The sequence below is a fragment of the Delphinapterus leucas genome, chromosome 13 (genome assembly GCF_059928025.1).
Source record: "Delphinapterus leucas isolate spDelLeu-1000000601 "Yukka" chromosome 13, BTC_Dleu_Yukka2, whole genome shotgun sequence".
Lineage (NCBI taxonomy): Eukaryota > Metazoa > Chordata > Mammalia > Artiodactyla > Monodontidae > Delphinapterus > Delphinapterus leucas.
Window position 1 is genome coordinate 9615183 of NC_143141.1, and position 10717 is coordinate 9625899.

A 10717-nucleotide genomic window follows, 5' to 3' on the forward strand; every position below is an offset into this window, starting at 1 on the left:
CCCGGGGGCTGAGGATCACGTGACCCAGGGGCTGACCCTCTGGTGGAAAAGCCAGGTCAGAACAAACCGAATGTTTTTGTGGAGATGCTGCAAACCACAAATGGCTCACCTGGCGCCGTGTCAGCATGGGGCCTGGCCGGGGCTGGGGCTCAGAGGGATCCGAGGGGGCTTCTTATTTGCAGTGTGTGTGTGTGTGTGTGTGTGAAATGAAAGGAGTCTGGTGAACCAGGGGGCAGTACAGGACACCTCACGCACGAGAAAGGTGAATTGCCGCCCTTCCTCCTCCTCCCAGGACCCTTCTCTCGCCCACTGATCCCCCTGCCCAGCCCTGTAGAGTTCTGTTTATTCTTTCAAGGAGGAACCTGAGCCCCACCTGGGAAGTCCTAGTATTCCTCTCTTCCTCTACATCCACTTCTTCCTTCCCCCTCCCTCTGGGCCAAGATCTGTTGTTCCCAAGTCAGTTGGGGCCCCACTGCACTGCATGGAAGAGGTTAGAAGAGGACTGTTTGCAGAGGGTGCACAGGGTTTAGGGAGCCCCAGTGGATGGTGAGGACCAGGGACGGCCATGGTGGGATGGTCTGACCACCTGGGCCAGGCAGGTAGCAGCAGGGGGCGCTGTGCCCGGGCCAGAGCCTGGCGGGCGCGGGAAGGGCCCCTGCTTCCCCAGCCTCTCTCTCCTCCCACCCTCCTCGCTGCCTGGCTGGCAACGAGAGGACAAGGGAGTCCCTGGATGTGGGCCATGGAGGTTAGTGCCCCCCCAAGCAGAGAGAGCAGGGAGAGGGGTGGAGGGTGGACCTGGGGGACCAGGCAGGGAGTGACCAGCATGATTCTCCGGCTGGACAATCCCTGCTCAGGTGGCTCAACCACACTGTCACCGACGTTTTCAGCTCCTTGCTCCCTTGCCCACTGATCTCAGCACTAAATTTACCCAACCGTGTTTTTTCTGCTTTCCTGCTTCCAAGGTGGCTAGCACTGCTGGAGAACGTCACACACTATGACAGGCTCGTGACTGTTGCCCTTGGCTGAGCCATTGTTATTGGGAGCTTGTCAGTTCTTTTTTTTTTTGCGGTACGTAGGCCTCTCACTGTTGTGGCCTCTCCCGTTGCGGAGCACAGGCTCCGGACGCGCAGGCTCAGCGGCCATGGCTCACGGGCCCAGCCGCTCCGCGGCACGTGGGATCTTCCCGGACCGGGGCACGAACCCGTGTCCCCGGCATCGGCAGGCGGACTCTCAACCACTGCACCACGAGGGAATCCCACTTGGCAGTTCTTTTGCTCACTGTTCTTTCTTTCTTTCTTTTTATTGATTTATTTTTGGCTGTGTTGGGTCTTTGTTGCTGCGCGCGGGCTTTCTCTAGTTGCGGCGCGCGGGCTTCTCGTTGCCGTGGCTTCTTTTGTCGTGGAGCACGGTGCTCTAGGCACGCGGGCTTCAGTAGTTGTGGCACGTGTGCTCAATAGTTGTGGCTCGCAGGCTCTAGAGTGCAGGCTCAGTAGTTGTGGCGCACAGGCTTAGTTGCTCTGAGGCATGTGGGATCTTCCCAGACCGGGGCTGGAACCTGTGTCCCCTGCATTGGCAGGCGGATTCTTAACCACTGCGCCACCAGGGAAGCCCTTGCGCACTGTCCCTAAGCCCTAGCCCTACCCACTTGTATTTTACTCAGCCTCCCTTCCCTCCTCTTCCTCTTTGACCCTCCTCTTCCCCTCCCTTCCTTCCTTCTCTCTGGTCTTAGAGGAACTGGGTCTCCCCTCCCCAGGGCTGCTCCTTCACCTGCCGGGCTCTTCCTCCTGTCCCTGCATCAGGCACCTTCTCCTGGCCTTCAAGCATGCCGAGACATGAGTCTTTCCTCCGCACAGCACCTCTCTGTCCTCAATCTGTCTTCTCGTTCCAGACTTCTTGCAAGAGTTGCTCCCTCCCTGAGTCTACATCTTCAGCAACCACTTACACGTGGTCTCACCCAGCCGGCCTTCTGACCACACTGTGCCCTGAAATTCTGTCCACCTATTTGCCAACCCCCAGACTCCTTTTACAGCCTCGTTTTCTTAGATGCCTTCCCAATGTGAACCGCCTCCTCCTTGCCTCCCCAAAACTAAACTTCAAGGCTGCCTTTCAGCCTCTCTTCTTGGCTCTTCTCCTTCTGCTGGAGGCTGTATCTCAGCTGCCACTTCCTTGACTCAAGCCCCACCGGAGCCCTCTTCCCGCTCCCAGCCCACTCTCTCCAACTAAGCTGCCCACCCCCGTCAGCACCTCGTGGTTCTTTAGGGACTGCAGAATCAAGTTATCCAAACTCACCATCTTTCCCCTCCAAGCGTCCTCCACCTCTCCCTCCCTGTCCACCTCTTCCCTGCTTACAAACCTTCAGGGACTCCCCCTCTCCTAGAGAATGAAGGCCGAATACCCCGACAAGTCTTTAAATCCTGCCTCTGCTGCCCTCGCCCTTGGCTTTCCAACGACGACTTATTCTTTGCTGTTTTACCAAAGGCCTCTCTGCTTTTTCCCTTTAGGGATTTTAGGACCAGTCCTGACACCTGCCTCCCAGGGTGGAGAGTTATTTGTTCCCCCATTGTGTTTTCTCATAGCACTTTAGACAAATCTAAGCAGCTGGGTTTGAATCCAGTGTCTTCTTTATTAGCTCTGTGACCTTGGCCAAGTAGCTTAACCTCTCTGAATCTCTGTAAAATGGTAACCTGTAACCTCAGTTCAGAAATAACCCTACACATTAATGGTCAATTGATTTTCAACAAGGGTGCAAAGACGATGGGGGAAAGAATAGTTTTTTCCACAAATAGGAAATGTCCAGAACAGGCAAATTCGTAGAGACAGAAAGTAGATCAGTGGTTGCCAGGAGCTGGGGGAAAAGGGGAATGGGAGTGATTGCTAATGGGTTCTGATTTTTCTTTTGAGAATGTTCTGGAATTAGTGATAATGATTGCCAAACCTAGTGCATATACTAGAAACCACTTTAAAAGGATGACTTATGGTATATGAATTATATCTCAACTTTCAGAAATCAAGCCCCCCCAAAAAAGAAAGAAAGGTCCACTTCCCAGGGTAGTTGTGAGGGTCAAATGAGGCAGCATATGGGAAATGGCTGTGTTGCCTTTGATGCTGAGAGAGTGGCTGTGTATCCACCTTTCTCTCCCACTAGAGTATGAGCTCCCCCTGGGCAGGACCTGCTGGACCACATTCATCTTGTTCCCCTCCTTATCCAAGTACCTAGCATGGAGTCCAGTAGTAAGTATTCAACAAATCCCAGTTGTCTCCATAAAAGACAGCTATACTGCTTTTGTTTTTTTTATTTATTTTATTTATTTATTTTGGGGGCTGCTGTGGTGTGTGGCATGCGGGATCTTAGTGCCCTGACCAGGAAATGAACCGCTCCCCCTGCAGTGGAAGCACGGAGTCTTAACCGCTGGACTGCCAGGGAAGTCCCCACATGTTTTATTTTTTTTGGTACGCTGCTTTTGTAAACCGATGGGAGCACATTATAGGTAAGCACACATGCATGTGAATACATTAAAAAAATGAGTTCATGAATCCACAGGGTTATTGGGGCAATTCATCTGAACTGGACACTTGTTCAGCTCAGAGTAAGCAGAAGATTCAAAGAAGGAGCTTCCAAAACGTTCTCCTCCCAGAATGACGTCAGAGAGCCTGAGCTCAAATCATCCTCTAAATACAGGTCTAAAGAATTAAAAAAAAAAAAAAAACGCAGAAAAGTGACATGCCAAGGATAGCCCATGTTATATACCCTTTATTCAGTCCTCATCCTTGAATCTTAGTTCCGTCCCAGGAAAGAGTGTTTTAATCCCAAAAATGCTCTGGGCCTGTCAGTGGAGTCTTGCACGGAGTCACCCTCACTGGTTTTTGTTTTGATATTATATGCTTCATCTACAGGAATAACTTTGTATTAGACCTCACCTCCTGAATTCTCTGTGGACTCTTAAAATCGACCTGGTTTCCAACTGAGCTCACTTTGGGTCCCCTCATCCAGTTCTTGGAATCTGTCCTCTGGGCTGACACACTGGGGTTCCCCTCCTGTCAGTGTGTGGCTCTTCCTCAGCAATAGTCTTCAGGGTGGCCCCTCTTGGGGCCTAGCCACCGACTCCCACGTGTAGTCTTGTTACTACCTTTTTGGGGACTCCCTGTTCCCAGCTCTCCCCATCTCTGTTTGGCCTCTGTTTCTTCAGTACTGAATTGGATCCTGCTGAGGAAACCCCTTAGCCTGGCCCTTGAAGTCCTCATCAGGCTGGCTGTCGCCTATGAGTCCTGTACTGCCCCACTGATAGGTGACATTCCAGTCCTCAAATGTACCATTTGCATTCATGTCTTGGCACATTCCTCGCATGCTTTTTCCTCCTTTTGAAAATAAGTTGTCAATTCCAACTCAAACTTCAAGACTGTGGGGCTACGTTGCCTGTGAGGTCATCAGACTCCCCCCACCCCTCACCGGCAGGGTCTCATCCCACTCCTGTGTGCTCCAGAAGCATCAGGCACACCTCCATTATGGGGTTGATTACATTGCAGGGTAATTATCTCTTTGCACGTGGTTTGCATCTAGGCGGCTAAGGCATGGTAGGTGCTCAGGGTTTGTTGAATGATTACTGAATGGACTAACGCTTTACACAGGACAATTGTTGAAGCTGTCTTTTGCTGTACCTGGTTGTTGAAAACTTTGTTCATTTTGTTACATAATATCCTTGTATAAAATCCCACATGAGAAATGACTTCTGGAATGGAAAATAAGGAAAAAATTTTATTTCCTCCTACCTCAGAGACTCTATATTATATAGAGAAGCATGTAGCCCTTCATGTTTCCCCCCTCTTTTTCTTGCTTCCAAGAAGCTCAGAGACAGATTTAATATTCATTCACATAATCACATTAGCCCTGTTGGCCAAAATTTGGGTCTTCTCCCTCATTGTGGTTTTGATTTTTTATCTTTTCTCTAATAAATCTTGAAATCAGTGTAGTGTGGAGGAAGAGGTATAGACTATGGAGTCAGAGAAACATGGATTTAGATGGTCCCAGTAACTAGCAGCTGTGCAACTCGGGCAACTTTCTTAACCTCTCCGAACCTCCAATTTCCCTTTTGTAGGGCCGTTTAAAAGGGTTAAATTACAACTCATATTGCGTATGCAGCACCTACTAGGTGATCAATAAATGATAATTACATGAAGTAGAAGTTATGGATGAATAAAATAATTGGAAGTGTCACTCCAGGCTGGCTTTTGGAAGAATAAGCAGCTACTCACGTGGCATGACTTGGGAAGGAGCAAGGCCAGCTCCCCTGAATCAGTCCCATCACTAGGGTGTGTTCAAAGGACTCTTAGGAACACAGTTCTTTAACTGGGCTAAGAGATCAAGTCACTAGGAGTGGGCATGCATAGCAGGGGGTCCCCTGGAGCAGGGCCTGAGGGAACAGAGATCCCAGGAAGAGGAGCTGGAGGAGTGGGAGGAGGGGGAGGGAGGGGACAACGGGGCAGGTCCTCAGCTGCCCATGGCCAGGCCCTGCAGGGGTCTCTCCTGTAGTCCCTGAGCCACCCGAAGCAACCCTGTTGGCCAAACCTCTTTTTCTCTCTCCAGGGTCCTCTGGGAAGAATACAGAGGGCCTCAAGGACACAGACCCTGAACACAAGCAAAGAAGTAGGACAACAGGTCTCCAAAGTGAAGGCAAAACCCTGAGAGATGTGGGGAAAGACAGGTCAGTAGCAAGGAGAGCCCTGGGGTTAAATGCTGGCTCTCATAACCCCGTGTATGGCCCTGGGCCAGGCAGGTGGCCTCCAAGCCTCAGTTTCTTCATCTGAAGAATGAGGGTAGCAGTAATGCCCTCCAGCCTGCTGTGAAGAGGTAAAATTGGGGGAAGCATTTATACACTGAAAAGGATTATTCTTGTGTAGGTTATTTTCAATTTTGCCTGTCTCTTTATCTTAAACTTTGAAATGATGCTCATTAAAATGGATCTAACCTATATATGTTTAAAACATTTAAAACGGCAAGAGTTCTCCAAACAACAGTAAGGAGTTCAGATGGGATCTGTTCAACTTCTCCATTATCCCTTTTGACAACTGGAAGTCAGATGAATTAATGGGCCTGAACTCCTAGAGGTGATGATCAAAGGAAGTCAAAGCAGCAATGTTGCTGGGAAGGCCTCCCAGCACAGCAGGGCTGCTGCCTTCCCAGCCATCACATCCTGGCCCCAGAAGAGGGGGCTTGCTCACAGTGTGGGCTTAGCCAGAGTTCCAGCAGCAACTCTCCACCATCCTGCCTGAAAAACCACACAAGAGGATGATTAGTTACTCATGATGCCTAATTAAAAATCAGTTCTCCAAAAAAAAAAAAAAAAAATCAGTTCTCCAGAAGAGTAGGATGTGGGTTTTAACTGATGGCAGGACTGGTGGAGGACAAAGAGGAATAATGTGTAAATGGCCCAAATCAACGCCAGGCATGGGGTAGGGGCTCAACCGGTATTTGTTGAGTGTGAGTCTGAGGGCCAAGGCCCTCCAAAGCACATGCACACGGACATTCACACACAATCAGGGACAGATCCATTCGCAAAGCAAAACGTGGCGAATCATAACCATGGATGGTGGTTACGAGCGGAGTGCTCCCAACACACAAGGCCTGTAGCGTCTCAACTTTAAAAAGAACCGAAGTGCTAGGACGACCAGGTCTGGAATCGAATCTTGACACCGCCCCCTTCTGTCCGTGTGCCTTTGGCAAGTGACCCTTTCCCCCGGGGCCTTGGTGTCCTCATCTGTAAAATGGACACCATCGTGCCCAGATAAGGATTCAGCGATTTACTGAATTTACTAAGGGTCAGCGTGGGGAGGCAAGCCGTTGCTACCGGGAGCCAGGGCTGGTGCCGGGAGCGCGCCTGCAAGGCCGCCTGCAACCTCTGGGGGCGCGCACGTGGTGCGCACGTGGAGGGAGTTGCGCACGCGGCCCGGAGGCTGGGCGGGCAGGGAGCAGCGGTCCCGGAAGCTGTTACTACAGGTCGGTGGCTTGCTGGGGTCGACCTTGAGGCACTGCGAGGCCACCGCAGTCCAGGAGGTAGGGACCCACGCCTGTCCCCGGCCGGCCCGCCGGTCCTGCGTGCTCCACCCCCACCATCTTGGAGTCCTGTGCCCGCTCCCTTTCCCCGCTAGCCGGCCCTGTCCCCTGCCACCCTGCCGGGCCTCCTGAGCCCTGCCCTGCCTGCCCTTCGTGACGAGGGCTCCCTGTGCCGACTTCCTCCCGCAACTCAGGGAGTAGGCCGGCCAGCTCCGTTTTACAGGTGAGGAAACTGAGGCTGAAGGTCCTCGAGAGGCGCATGGTGGCCACACAGTAACTTCCCCCCTGGGACTCTGGTCGGTCCCAAGCCCCGTGTCGGTCAGCTGTCTTCCCGTCTTGTACTTTCATGGATTTCTTTGTTCCACGTGTGCATTTGCGTTTGACTCTGATCTGAGCACAGGGATGGCCCGGATGAATACAGGCCAGGCCCTCCTCTCCCCGGGTGGCACAGTCACCAAGGCATGGTTCGCTTTGTTGCAGTGGAGATTTCTTCAAGCCAATTTGGAATTGGTTTGTGTTTTGATTGATTTGGTGGTTTGTTGTTGTTGTTTGCGCGTTTGTTTTTCATGTTCCCCAGGGCACAAAGGGTCGCTGTCGTTTTTCTTTCCAGAAAGGCTGTCTGTTCCCGCCCCTGCCCAGTCTGATGGATGTGTGGTTTATGATACTGGAGACTGTTTGGCTTTTCTTTGTGGATAAAACTCATCTTGTTTCATCTTTCACATAGTGAGCTGAGTCCTTGCTGACCAGAGCCTCTGCCCTCACTAACATTCCTGAGCTATTAAATATTTGTTTAAAGGGACAGACATAAAGCATGGTGTTAGGAATAAGGCATCTGGAAGAAATGGTCTTCCTAAGAGCACAATAGTTGTAATATTCTGAGTTAATCTTGGATCTTAATGTGTCAAGGCTCAAAGCACCATGGAGTCCGTAATTATTTGGCCTGGTTGTCACACTTTAAGACAGATTATTTTATTTTTCTTGTAGCCTGGAAAGTAGAAGAACAAAAAAGAGAGGTGATGTGTTGAAATCAAATGTGAGACCGTGGTGAAGAATGGGAGAGGCTGGGGACGGAGGCTGATAAAGGCTTTGGACTTGGGTCTGCAGGACTTGGGGTCCTGCAGTGGGCTACGTTTGACAGATGGAGCCCCAGTCCCTGGGCTGCACTGGGGAGGTGGGAACATGGCGGACCAGGGAGCCGTGCTCTAAGATGGTCTCCTTAATGTGGAAAGAATGGAGTGAGATTGAGGAGGAACAGGCCTTGGATGGTTGGGTGTTGCGGGCTTGCGGGGGAGACAGCGGAAGAAATAAAGTTTAGACGATAAGTGTGTCTCCCCATTTGACTGGAGCAGGGCCTTGACATCATCGCTTTTGTCCCCTCCTGTGTTCCCGTCTGGACACCTAGCACACAGCGCTCGGATCCTGTCAGACTAACCAGAATTATCGTTTTTAATTGGTTCTAGGATGCATCTTTGCTCCCGTTTTAACAGCTCAATGTTGAGCTGGGTCCCACAGTGGATGGTGTCTTCCTCTGTGCCGTCGTTCATTCGGCAGCTTTTTGTCTTTCTTAGTTGCACAGAAAGTCACAGTGCTCTTAAAATGTTAGCTCTGATGAATTGCAGGTTTCAGAGTTGGAGACTCAGGCAGAAAAGATGACCTGTTATCAGACTGTGTTTCTCTACTGTGGCTCATTTCTTCTTCTTTGAAAATGCTAATGTTTTCAAGGAACTCAAGGGAGGGGGTTGGTCAAAGCCAAGAACAACAGGTACAAGTAAGAAAAATGTACTACTTTGTGGGTTGGAGAGGGAAGAAACAGCTGGTGGAGTGTCTTCTTTGCAGGGAAAATTGGACTGCTGTATAACCACTGGCAGAGCAATACCTTTGAGGGGCACGTGCTTTATGGCAACAGCCTTAGCTGCCCGCTGAGCAGGCAGCCCTAGCCCATAAGCCTGCTCATGACCAGCCAATCTGAACACACCTTTTGGGACAGTGGGGCCCAGGCTCCATCATCCACTGGAGTCTTGGTGACCCCGGGTCTGTCTCTTGGCAGACACCTCCCACTGCTGCAAGTTCAAGGGCAGAGGCCCTATCTTCCCCTTCCTTGGTATCCCAGGGCTCAGCACAAGACCTGACACATCAGAGATGCTAAATTGGGTTTTGCAGAGCAGAACTGTACTGGACAAGTTGGGGCAACTTGTCTTTCTGGTGCCTAGGTCAGTCTTCATCTCATAGGAATCATGTTCTAGGTCAAGTTTCCGTTTCACGGCCCTCAGTCCTCCCTGCAACTGCTTCGTGAGTTACTGGTTTTGTGAGCTAACCTGGACACTGTCTTTCTCTCCAGCCCCCATCTCTCTTATTTCTAACACTTGGCTTTCAGAATGAGCTTTTGGGACCTAGTCCTCTAATAAATTAGAACCTGTTTCTATGTCAGCTCTCTTGGTGACATTGCTCCCAGGGAGCCTGACTGGTTAAGCTGCAACATAGCGGGATCCCAGCTGGTGCAGCAGGTTGTCTGTGCTGGGTTTGGTGTTTAAACAGGTGAGCAGGTCTCAGCCTGGGGAGAGCTACAGAGGTGAGAATCTCCTAGAAACACAGTCTGTAGTTCGCCTTCTGCTTTGTCTCCAGAGAAGACATGAGCTGGACCCTGGGGACCTCAGGATCTGCCAGCCTTGACGCCTGCTTCCCATCCCTGCCCTGGCTGACCTTATATGCTCCTTCTAGAATGAGATGCTTTGAGCATGCAAAACGTCTTTTCTCGGCCTGCATCAAGATTGTCTGCGGGTGGTTTGTACAGAATCGGAGACTTTTAGGAGAGCTGTTCTCTCTCTTCTTTGGCTGCCTCTCAGGCCTTCAGGGGAGGGTTACACTTTGCCTGAGAATGTAGCCACTGCCGGTGCCACCACCAGTTTGCCAGTTTTATCCTTTTAATCTTTGAAGGTGACTCTGGGGATGTTTCTGTGGTAAGAATCTAGTGATCTTCCAGGCTTCCATTTGATTTGTGAGAAGTACTGATTACTACTGTAAGATTTTTGCAAAATTTGAAGTTATTAAAAGCAAACAAAAACTAGTTTTTAACCATTCCCATAAAAATTGTTTCAGGCAAGAATCATCAATGGATGCTAAAACTAGGAGATGAAATTATGATGAGAAACAGGATGTTTACATAGTCTCAAAGCATCTTCCCATAAGATGTTAATTAATTACAAAGGGAAAATTGTAATATTATGGTGGAGAAACCTGGCAGATACCACCTTCGCCAGGTGATGAAAGTTAGCAACGTCAGTAATGGGACAAACTGACATCTGTGCCTTCGAATATGAGGCTCTGAGAAGGACTCAGCGTCACATCTGTGTGTTCCTGCCCCATATAACCTGAACCCAGTTGTGAGGAAACATCACACAAACCCAAGTGTACAGAATCTACCAAGTAACTAGCCAATACTCTTCAACAGTGTCAAGATCACGTATTTACACACACACACACACACACACACACGCACATACATTAGGGAGAGGTAATGATAAAGCAAGTATAATGCAGTGTTAACATTTGAGAAAGTTGGATGAAGGGCATGTGGAATTCTTTGTGTTATTTTTATAATGTTTTGTAAGTCTGAAATTATTTCAAAATAAAAAACAGAGAAGACTGGTTCTCACAGTTCTTTCCAAAAAG